The 11845-nt window shown below is 37.6% G+C and overlaps 1 pseudogene; it reads right to left on the bottom strand.

Annotated features, from left to right (window-relative positions):
• Positions 1-726: 726 nt before the first annotated feature.
• LOC100619148 (pyruvate dehydrogenase (acetyl-transferring) kinase isozyme 1, mitochondrial-like) lies at positions 727-8576 on the bottom strand (annotated as a pseudogene).
• Positions 8577-11845: the final 3269 nt, after the last annotated feature.

Here is an 11845-nt window from a genome sequence, read left to right as displayed (position 1 = left end):
AAAATTTTCCTTCTGAAGTTAATCAAAAGAATATTCAATGTAGATTTCACAGGATCTTGACTGAACAGAGAACTAGATATCAACTGTTCAGAAAAAGGAAATTTGCTTCTAAAAATAAGTGGTTCTAGTGAACCATATATGGAAAACATGAGAAGCAGGTGGCATTAAACCCAATGTGTAATAATTTTCTGCCTTCATATGTGCAACCAATAGGTAGTTATTGATTAATGTGAAAACAATTTTGATTGCTCTCATTCCTGAGTAGAATTAAAGTATGACAAAATTTCTCCAGACAATAAAAAGCTAGTTAACCAATAATTAATTAGTACAATTAGGGAAATGCTTTTACTAGACATAAGTGAAAGATATAAGATAAAATTGCACAGGTTCCACGAGGAACCTAAAGAGTTCTATACCTGAAATCTTGTCCCTGAAGTTCAGTGAAAAGTAAAACACTTTAGCCACATTTGCAGTAGTTAAAAGTAAGTGTACACAGTACACAAAGAATTTTCTTTCTTCTTACAGCTAAATGGTACATTTCAATGCTTTCAGAGGTCAGAAAGATAGCTATGAATTTCAGTTTCCATTTATTCCACCCAGTCAACAGGTATGAAAATCAGATGTGAAATATTTGGCATAACAGTTTTTTTAAGTGGCTTTCAAATATAATACTAGAAATCTTCTCTGGTTTTTTTTGTTTGTTTTTTACAGGTGACATAGTTGCAGTTATACACTGCAAAATGTGGTCATGTCCTTTGGTTCACTGCTTGGCACATACCAGTCATACACACATGATTGGTATTATAATGTTTCCAAGCAGCTTTATTGTACATTGGGAGCCTCTCCACTGACTGTGTTGATAGGACCTTAATGTAAATAACAGCATTTGTTCCATAACTTTCTAAGGAATACAATTTCAGGTCTCCTTGAAAGTACTGTGTAAAAAGGTGAGATATTGGCAATTCATAACCAAAACCAGCCAGGGGCACAGCTCAAGATGTCTCAACACGAGGTCGGGGTGCAGTTGAATACATTTGTTGAAAAGTCTATCAATTTTCCTCAAAGGAACACCACCTCCACAATCACTCATCTTCAGTCAAGTCCTCATTACCCAGTGTTACATGAACCTGAATAAGAGGGTAAATGCCTTTGTCAGCATAGATGCTCTCATTGCATTCTTGAAAAGTTCAAACACAATGTGATAGAGATGTGATGGTACATAAACCATTTGCATTTGTTGTCCTGGTGATTTTGCACTTAATTCTTCAAGTTCTAGTTCCAGAGAATTAACATAATATAAATCACAAAGACACTTTGCATTTTCATAGCCATCTTTAATAACTTTGACGACATTACAATTTGGATTAATGCTTCCTATGTGTTTTTGGTGAGTTGAACTTCCTTTTCCTTTCCCACCAAATACTAAGGAGTGCTGATTGAGTAGCATTCTGATTAAAATGCGACTCATGTAAAAATGATTAAAAAAATACTGTACTCTGGCTGGTCACTGGATCCACACCAAAGCTTTCCATCATTCAATCCAAAGTATTCAATCACACCCTGAGCCATGGTTGGAATGACATCATTAGGTTGATTTCAGATTCTTATCACAGTATCTGTAAAGTCATGAACAGCTTTTGCATCTTCAGCACTTTAATTTTTAAAATAAAGGAGTTCTTATAGACTCTGAATATACCAGCTCTGTACCAGTTGAACTGAAGGTGTTCTTAAAAGATTATCTGGAAGAAGACATTTCTTTCATTATGTTTGCCAATCACACTGGCAACTCTTGCCTCAAAAATATAAATGAGGTCTTTTCACATGCATTCACAGATTCAAAGTCCAGAAACTGCTTCATGGAGAGATGGGACGGGGAGAAGCATGAGAAGAAATCCACTGGGCCCTGGACGCTGCTTTTGGGGCTGGCACCAGAACCTGGTTTTGGACTGGGACCTGGACCTGGGGCCAGGCTGGCCAACACGGCCTGTCACAGGTACCTCACTAACATCATTAAGGACTGCGCTCCAGAAGAAGAAAAGAAACAGCAGCCCTGGACATGGGAGGAGCCATCACATGTGTGGTTCCTGGCACGCATGGTGCTTGCATTTTGCTATATACTTTTAAACTAATGGTTTGCTTTTAATCGGTCCCCCTAATCCTCTCCCTTAATAAGCTTCTCTTTCTGCCCTGTCCCTTTTTGTTCCCTTCTTATTTTTTCAAGGTCTATTAAGTTCCCTCCCCCTTTTCTTTCCCTCCCTTTTTGTACTCCCTGCCCCCTACCCCACCTTGGTTTTCCCTTCTTATTTTCCCTGCCAACTACGATAGAATTCAATTCCCAAATGGATCTAGATGCTCTTCACCCTCAGAACTGATTTCATTGAGAGTAAAGTTTAAGTATTCCCTATTAGCACTCTCTTCCTCTGCTTCTTATAAGAGAATTCTTCTCCTCCCCTTCCTATGTGAATCTTTGTGTGATAAAGATTATCCTATTTATTTTATTTCTTCAAGTATCTCTTGGTGCCATCTTCTATTCCCCCCTCCCCTTTTCTTTTTTGTATATCATCTTATACCACTTATTACCCCAGTCTCTTCCTGTGAATGATTCCTCTAATTACTATAATAGGGAATATAATTTTTGAGAGTTACAAATAATATTTCCCCCATATAGTAATATATACCATTTGATCCTTTTGAAGCCCTTAAAGAAGAAAGTTTGAATAAAAAAAAAATTTCCCCTTTTCCCTCTCTTTCTTATTTACCTTTTCATGTTTCTCTTGATCTTTGTGTTTGGATATCAGACTTTCCATTTAGTTCTGGTCTTTTCTTTACAAATACTTGGAAATCTTCTATTTTGTTGAATGCCCATACTTTCCCCTGGAAGTAATATAGTCAGTTTTTATGGATAGGTGACCTTTGGTTGAAGACCCAATTCTCTTTCCTTTCGGAATATAATATTCCAAGCCTTGTGGTCCTTTAGTGTGGAAGCTGCTAGATCTTATGTAATCCTGATTGGTGCTCCTTGATATCTGAATTGTCTCTTTTGGGCTTCTTGTAAAATTTTCTCCTTAGCTTGGAAGCTCTTGAATTTGGCCATTACATTCCTGAGTGTTGTCTTTTGAGGATTTAATGTAGAGGGTGTTCTATGAACTCTTTCAATGTCTATTTTGCCCCCTTGTTCAAGAACATCAGGGCAGATTTCTTAGATAATTTCTTGTAGTATGATGTCAAGATTTCTGTTTATTTCTGGATTTTCAGGTAGAACAATGATTCTCAAATTGTCTCATATGCAATCTGTTTTCCTGATCTGTCTTCTTGTCATGTGAGATATTTTGTTTTCTTCTATTTTTTTCAGTCTTTTGACTTTGCTTTATTAATTCTTGCAGTTTTGCAAGATAAGTAGCTTCCAAATTACCTAATTCTGGTCTTTAAGGACTTGTTTCCCTATTCGGTTTGGTCTATTCTGCTTTTCATGGCTTCTAGCTATTTTTCCAATTGGGAGTTCTTGTGTTTTAAACTGTTATTTTCTTTTTGAACTATTTCCCACTTTTTTGCCAGAAGACTTCTATCTTTTTTATAAGCTCCAATTTAAATTCTTCAAGAGCTTGTGGTCAATTTGCATTTCTTTTTTATTTGGAAGGATTTGGTATATTTATTTGTATTTCCTCTTCTATTTCCTCTGTAGTCTGGGTTATTCCTCTGTAAAAATTATCCAGTGTCAGCCCCTTCTTCTTGTATTTCTTGGTGTAGGGAAGTTGTTTTTCCTGGGCACTGTTTGCCATTATGGTGGTGTTTTTTACTTCCCTTTCCAGTTAGAAATCTGAGTGAGATGGGCAGGCTCTCTGTGTATGGAGCTAAGAAGCAAGGATTTTGGCTGAGGCCAGCTCTTGAGTCTCTGCAGCTTCCGCTGTTTGCTGTTCCTCTCTGTGCTATCTCCCACGATCTGGGCTCCTCAATCTGCTGGGGCCTCAGGTCTAACTGCTCTCAGGGGTAGGTCCTCAGTGGTCTCAGTCAGCTGCCAAGGGTCCAGAGGTGCCCCTCACTCACTCACTGATTCTAGTGTGTGCTGGCTCTGACTCTGGGTTCATAGGTGGGGTGGGGGAGGGTTGATCAACTCACATTTTGGTGGAAGATTTTTTACCCCCTTATGATGTGGAAATGCCCAAGTCCGACATACCTTCATTGCTGTGCCCTACTGTATAGTCCCTTCATTCATATGGATTTGGGTTTGGGTTTTTTTTGCTTTATTGTAGTCAGTATCAGTGGATGGTGAGGAGAGGAAGGGTCTTGAGTCTAGACTGCCACCATGTTTATCCTGCTGGTTGAGAGAAAACACAGAAGGTTTAAAATAAGTATTCTTGGTCACATAAAAAGGATAGTGCAAAGACTAGTGCAAAGTTCTTGGGGCATTTTATTAGAATGAATTATCTTTTTTATTATGGAATTTGAAAACCTCTGTTGTAATTCTGAAATATTTCATTTCAGCTACTGAATGTAATGAAAACAAAAGTACTTTCCCTTTGTATTGCTACAATAGTCTTGGACATGTATTCTATTTTCAGTACTTTTGGTTATGACTCATTTTGTGTTCTTTCTTTTCCCTTCTCTCTCTTCACATCTCCCTACTACTTCCATGTTTCCCCTTCTACACCTTTGTGGGTCATAACCTTGTTGACATTTGTCAGAAGATTCTGGGACAAGTTACATCACTTGTGGCAGTTTCATTAGAGTGAAGACACAGGTTTGCACTTTTCCCTGTTTGTTGTTTGAACTAATGTGGAACTTTGAACTAATGTGGAAGAAAAGAGTTCCTACCATTTCGGAAACAGACAAAATAACATAAACTTGAACTGTGTAACTGCTTAGCAAAACTGAAACCTTGCTCCAATCAACAAGTCATATCTCTGAATTCCTGTTCTCCACTTGTCCAATTTTTTCCCCTAAGCATGAAGCAGAAAATCCCATTTAGGGAAACTGCAATCAAGATTACTTTGACAAGACCTTACTTGTAACCTCATTTGGCACCTGTTATATTAGATGTAGCTAAAAAAAAAACCCTAGAAATTTCAAATAAATGGTCACCAGCTTGACTGGTCCAAGGAGTCCTGTTATTCTTGGATTTTTAATCAGAAGACCTGTGATAAATTCCTAGTTGTATTACTTACTCTTTTTATGCTTTCTACTTGTAAATTAATTTCTCTGAGTTTCAGTGTTCTCATCTAAAAATGAGAAGGACAAAAGGAGAGGAATCACATGATTTTTCTGAACCTTTCTATCTCCAAATCTTGTGACTGGAGTCTAAAATTCCATCTATAGAAATAATTTATTACATTTATAGGATGTACTTCATAGTACATTCTGTTATACCTGTATCCAGTCTTCAAGTCTGGATAATTAAGAAAACTGAAAATAAGCAATATTCATTTCTATAGTACAACAGGGATTGTAAAGTACTTTTCTAGAAATAACCCTGTATTTGGAAAGGTAAATACTATGTAATAGAGGGTGTATTTAGGTGGTAAAAGAGAGAGGGATAAAAGAGTACTCTCCCTTTCAAGGAAAGGCATAGGAGGGATATCTGTTATTCAATTTGTCTAGGCAGGAGAAGGAGGGTGAGTCTGTTTGTTCTCCCCCTTCAGCCCTACCTAGATATGTCCCTCACTAATCCTGTCAGATTACTCCCCACTATTACTGTTGCTCTCCAGCAAGCTTTTCCTACCAGTGGGGAAGAGAGGTATCTTCACTCCCCTCTCAGTTATAAACTACCTTTTATTCACTCTTTAGCCAGTTGTTGTATAAAACAGAATTTATTCTTGGGTAACAGGAATACAGGATGAAAGTAGGAAAGGCTGGTAAGTTGAGGCAAAGGGAAGAGTAAGGAGAGGTCCCTAACTGTCTAAACCCCTTTCGCCAAAGTTGAGGTGTCTTGTGCTTAATGGCTTCAAGCCCCTGTGGGGTTCAAGGTGATGAACCCTGATTTGTTAGCCCTGCCCAGCAGAAGCCTCTGTTCAGAAAAGGAGACTGTGATTTCTTCTTTTGCACTCTCTTCCTTTCAGTCTCTGTCCACTTGTTGGAGGGTGTGGGGGGATAGGTATTAGGAGTCAGTGAAAAGAGAAGTTTCTTGGGAACTGTAGCAGTTAAAATTAGTTTCTCTGATAAAAGTATTATATTTTATGAGGTTTATTAAACATTAAGAAATAAAGAAAACACAAAATAAGAAAGTACGTGTCTAGGCCCAGAGAGCCCATTCACAACATCCTGCCTGGTAGAGCCACGTGAGCCCAGACGTGGAAGCCCAGAGAGCGAGAAATAGCTGGAGTCCCTTTAAATAATAATTTGTGATTTCGCACTTAGGTGAGATTCAGGGAATTTATTTTTTTCCTTTTCTCTTTTTCCTTTATTTTATTATTTTTTCTTTTATTAAAAATATTTTATTTTCCCTTTTCTCATTTCTATGTACTCAAGGTACATAAATCAATATTAATTTTTATTCTACAATAATATTAGTTTAAATATATATACTTGATATATTAATACATAACCAAACAGCTTTAGACTGTGGGAACCTGCCATTTATTGATAATTGTTATGGGACTGTGATTAATGTTTGTGTCTGATTCTAGGAAATGGGATCAAAAAGGAGCACAGAGATAACCTGAATAATGCCAAAAGAGCTCACAGGTCAACAAATCAAAAACCAATCCAGGTAGGATTAATGCACTTCTAAGCCAATACTAAGGATTTGAACCACACATGAGACTCGAGGTTGCAACACTTGATATACATTAAGATGTAGGCCCTCCTTGTATCCACACTCTTCATGAAAATACAGACAAGTACCAAAGGTTGGCTATCATCCTGGCTCCCTCTATACCTGAGAATGAAGGTAAAATCAGACCAGGGAATGACATTTCCCTATTAAAATAAAAATCTGGTCCTTTTCTCTCTCCTATAGTATGGCAACTTCCTGTAGCCTTGGCTGCAAATGGTTAAGTAAAAATTACTGCATACTGTCCTACAGACTTGTGAGATTAGAAATTACTTAACTGGACCCTAATACAGGGGCCTGTGAGAAATTTATCCTTGCTTTCTCAAAATTTTGTATTTTGTATCTCAGATTTTTGATATTTTGATACTGATTTTGGATTCTTCTTTAAAATACACACACACACACACACACACACACACACACACACACACATATATATATATATATATATATATATATATATATAAAGGGTTTAAATTTTTTCCCTTAATTTTTCCCTTTTTCTTTTGTTTTTCTTTAATTTTGTTTTCATTTTTGTTTTTGTCTTTCTTTTGAATTAACTCATGCATCCCCATAACTAAACCTTGCAACCTCAGCTGGACTTGGTGTTTTTTCAATACTTTATTCAGGGGGGATTATATTTTCATAAAATCCAAGATTTAAATTTTTTTTGAGATAAATATTCAGAGAAGAAGCTTGCTAACTAACTGAATCCATAGAATGAACTGTTTGCAGAAAGATACCTAAACCCTTACACTACAGGAAGATCCAGAATGAACCTTGGGGTGAGGTTGATTGAACATTTATTTTGAATGTACACTCTTACGTCAAAGGGGACTGCCCCCTAATTGGCTTTTGTCAATGCGCCAAGCAAAACATTGGTTTTGCTGTCTTTTTCTCTCCTCTATTTCCCCTTATCTACAACTATTGTAGTTTTCCTCTTAGAGGGTAAAATTTTGTGTACACCTGCAGTTAGAATTTTTTGGGATGCAGAACTCTTATGTTTAGTGATCAAATGGTGCAACTAGTCCCCCAGTCATCATCAGGGGGGATTGTAATTTTTAAATCTCCTTCATCTTGCTTGGACTAGCATCCAAAAATGTCCACACCCACAATACACAGGCATGTGCTAGTCAATGACAAATCAGAAATAACTAACTGCTCACCTGGGCTGTCCTAAGCCAAGCTTGAGCCACCATTGGCACATGTGAGGTGCAGGAATTGAGGTAGAGAATAACCTCTGGAATTCACTGACTTCCTGTGAACAGGGCTAGGCACCAGTTCATTCTAGGAGCTCGAGCAGGGAGGAGGCCCACAGGCAGCTTTCCTTCAGATCAGTCATGTGAGTGAAAGGTCTGATTCCCTTCCCTGCCTTGACCTTCCAAGGCCTAAACTCCCTCTGATGCTGCCAGAAAGTTGAGTTAACCACTTTCCTTGTCCCCTTCTTTCCTTCTCTCCCTATCCTTCTTTCTTACTCCTGTTATAATTAAACAGCCATAAAACTCCATTCTGACTTGAGTGTTTCATTTAGGAATTTCATAAGTGAAATCCTTGGTGACCTTAAATAAATATATATCAGTCTTTTAAAGTGATTTCAGTATCACAGTTCAGGACCCAGTCAAAGACTGCACCTTCTCCATAGCTGTCTCAAAGTCAAAGACAATGACTCCAACTGCCTCACTCTGGATTCTTTTCCCCAGGATTCCAAGACTTCTCCACCCATCACCCACTGCTGCTGCTGGGATCTTTGCAGCCAACTCCAGGCTTTCTGCATGTCCAAAAAATCTCTGGATTTCCTCTTCTCACACATCTCCCCATTTTCTCTTGTTCATGTCGCGTCACCTTGATCCCACACGAATTACTTACCTTACTACTCTACCTATGCTAAACTATCTATTCTATTTGCTATTCCCACCTAATATTCCCCTCCCAAAATAACAAATCTTGGCCTAACCTATATCTGAGCTATATTTAAACCTGTTCTCTAAGCTAAGATCTGGGTGTGGGAAAATGGGTGTAGGTCAGATTTATGATATATAGGTGTTGTACAGGTTAACAAATTCCTTTTGGGTTTTTAACAATGTTTATAACAATAGACATGCTTATCTCTATGCCAAACACAATGTAACATATAAATATGTAATATAATAAACTTTCTTATCATTTATACTATTCATGATTATTGAAAATATCCTACTTTAATAATATCTATGAATATGCTGTCTTCTATCTTTTTAGGTAGAGTTAATGCTGTCCCTATTGCTACCTCTCTATGTTTCCGAAATTCCCTTTTCTCTCTAACTATTCTATCCCTGTATGTTATGGGTTAATAAGTTAGTCCTGTACTATCCTACATTAGTTTATTAGCTCAATAGTACTTTACATATCTACACGTGTTTCCTATATAAAAGTATTTCATATGTTACACACACACACACACACACACACACACACACACATATATATACACACACTCTGTTTTGAAGTCATTCAGACAGAAAAGTTATTATCCCTTTTTGCCTGTATGAATTCTGCCAGAAACTCATTTACAACTGTATAATTTTCTATGGGTTGTTCTTATTTACTAAGCAGCCCCTAAGGTCAGTGTGATTTTAGTGTTTGTGTACTAGGTATGTAGTGTGGATGCTTATATTTACTCCACTTCTGGACTTCCTCTTCTCATGTTATCTGATGAATTAAATCATCTTCTTTCTGTCTTCTTCTGCTAGGTTTTATGTGCACATGCATGTAATTCCCTAAGTGTGATGTTTATGTGTACGATGATTAATCTTATGTGACCCTTTAATGGTAGTTCATTTCTCATAATGTCCTTGGTTGACAGTTCTTTTCTGTAGTCAAAGTTCATTTACAGTTTTTTGGTGTTGATTTGAGTTTCACTGCTCCTGAAATCTTCTTTTCTGGTACCCATTTTGATGGTTGTCTCACCTTGAAAGTTGAACTCTCATCAGGTTAACCAGAAATACAGAATCATGCATGTGTGTAAAAGTGTTTTGTCATTTTGTGTGTGCAAGTAAGAGTGATTTGTATTGGGTGTGTGCAAAATTGTCTGCATTTTCTTCATGAGTGCGGGTATGCTTTATTTTTGTGTAATGATGTGTTTTCCTACAGAGAGTTTTGTGAGATGGAGAACTCTATGTCTATCTTTCCTATTTATATAATTTCATTCTACTTTATATTCACTGTCATTCATTCTGTGTATTCAGTATCTCTTCCACTACTACCTGTGCATCTTGTGTTGGCATATAGGTTTGTCGATTGGTTTTTTAGGGGCAATTCTTATTGTTCCTGGGGCGTTTTTGTTTGCATAGATTCTGAGACTGTTTCTCTACTTTCTTCTGGGTTCTCAATGTGGGCATAATGGTGTTTTATGTGAGAAGCATGGTATCATGGATCTTTTCCTATCACTTTTATTGATGTTGAAGTAGTAAGAGCCACATCAAAAGGACCATTCCATTCTGTAGGTGTTTCCTTGGTGAAATTTTGACATACACTTTATCTCCTGGTTTGATGTTATGCAGTGAGAAATACAATGGTACCCTCTGTACTAATAATTCTAGTCTCCACAATTCTTTAAGCTTCTCTTGTATTTCTGTTATATAGGTATGCAATTGGCATTCTCCTCCAAACATGGACTTGTACGATGGTTTAGCAGTCCTTCCATGCCATAAACGTTGTCCAAAAAAATATCCCATAAAGGGAGATATGCAAGTCTCCTCTGGGTTTAGTTCTAAGGTAAAATAGAAGTAGTGGAAGAGTTTCTGTCCACTTCAGATGAGTTTGTGCACAGAGTTTCCCTATAGTGGTTTTCAATTCTTTATTCATCCTTTCCACTTGCCCTGACCTCTCTGGTCTGTAGATATTATGTAGACTGCCTTTTATTCCAAGATTTTTATAGACTTGTTGCAAAATTTGTGCTATAAAGTCACTTCCCCTGTCTGAGTCAATGATGTCTAGAATGCCATACCTAGGAATTGTTTCTTTTAACAATTTTCTCACTGCCATGCCTGTGTTGTTCTTTTTAGTTGTATATGTCTCTGTCCAATGTGTGAGTTGATCTATAATCACTAAAGCATACTTGAATCCCCTGTCACTAGGCATGTTAATGTAGTCTATCTGCAAGCACTGGGAGGGTGTATATGCTAGTGGTCTCTCTCCCAATGCTTTGCACTTGAAATGACCCTGATTGAACTTTTTACATATGTCACATGCCTGGCAAGCTCTTATAGCATTAGTGGATATCCCTGGGGCTGCCCCAAAGTGATGTATTTCATCAAGCAAGGATTGCACTCCATAGAGACCTTTGGAGTGTATCACATTGCACATATGTGGGTATAATCTTTTGGGCAGAATAGGTTTTCCACCTTCTGCTATCCATAGTCCTTTAACTAATTTGACCCTGAGTTGCTTTTTCCATGACTGAACCTCCTCTAAGTTGAATGCTTGTGTTATATTTTGCTTATCAAGCAGAGAGAGGTTTAGAACACAACTGGGGTCAAATCTAACAGCGAATTTCACAGTCACATCTAATCTATAATTGCCCTGGGATATTTCATCTTTGCCAGCAGTGTGTGCAATGTGTTGTATCACATTCACTTCTTTTGGCAATTCCACTGCTGCCAAGAGTTGGGATATTAGATCTCCATATGCAATCTTCTTCCCAGTTGTGATTAATCCCCTATTCTTCCATGTTTGTCTGTTTGTGTATAACATGGCAAAAGCATAAGCAGAATCTATGCATATGTTAAATCTCTTGCCTTTTGCCAATTATAGAGCTTTTATCAGAGCTTTGAGTTCTGCACCCTGGGCACTGGCATGGCTGGGAAGTGATGCATGCTAGAGTGTTCTGTGACCTGTCACTACAGCTTCCCCTGTGATCTGCTTTTCTCTGTATACCCATCAGAAAAAAAAAATTGTGTGTTGGGGTTGTTAAAGGATATATCCTTCTCTTGTCTTGGTTACTATCTCTATAGCTTGGGTGCATTCATGTAGGGGTTCCTCTTCTAATGGCAAGTCCAATATTAATGTTTCTGGGCTTAATGAAGCACATCTATGTACGGT

Source organism: Monodelphis domestica, chromosome 1 (genome assembly GCF_027887165.1).
Source record: "Monodelphis domestica isolate mMonDom1 chromosome 1, mMonDom1.pri, whole genome shotgun sequence".
Taxonomy (NCBI): Eukaryota; Metazoa; Chordata; class Mammalia; order Didelphimorphia; family Didelphidae; genus Monodelphis; species Monodelphis domestica.
The sequence above is the reverse complement of the archived record's forward strand: the minus strand, read 5'-3'. Positions and strand labels throughout refer to the sequence as shown.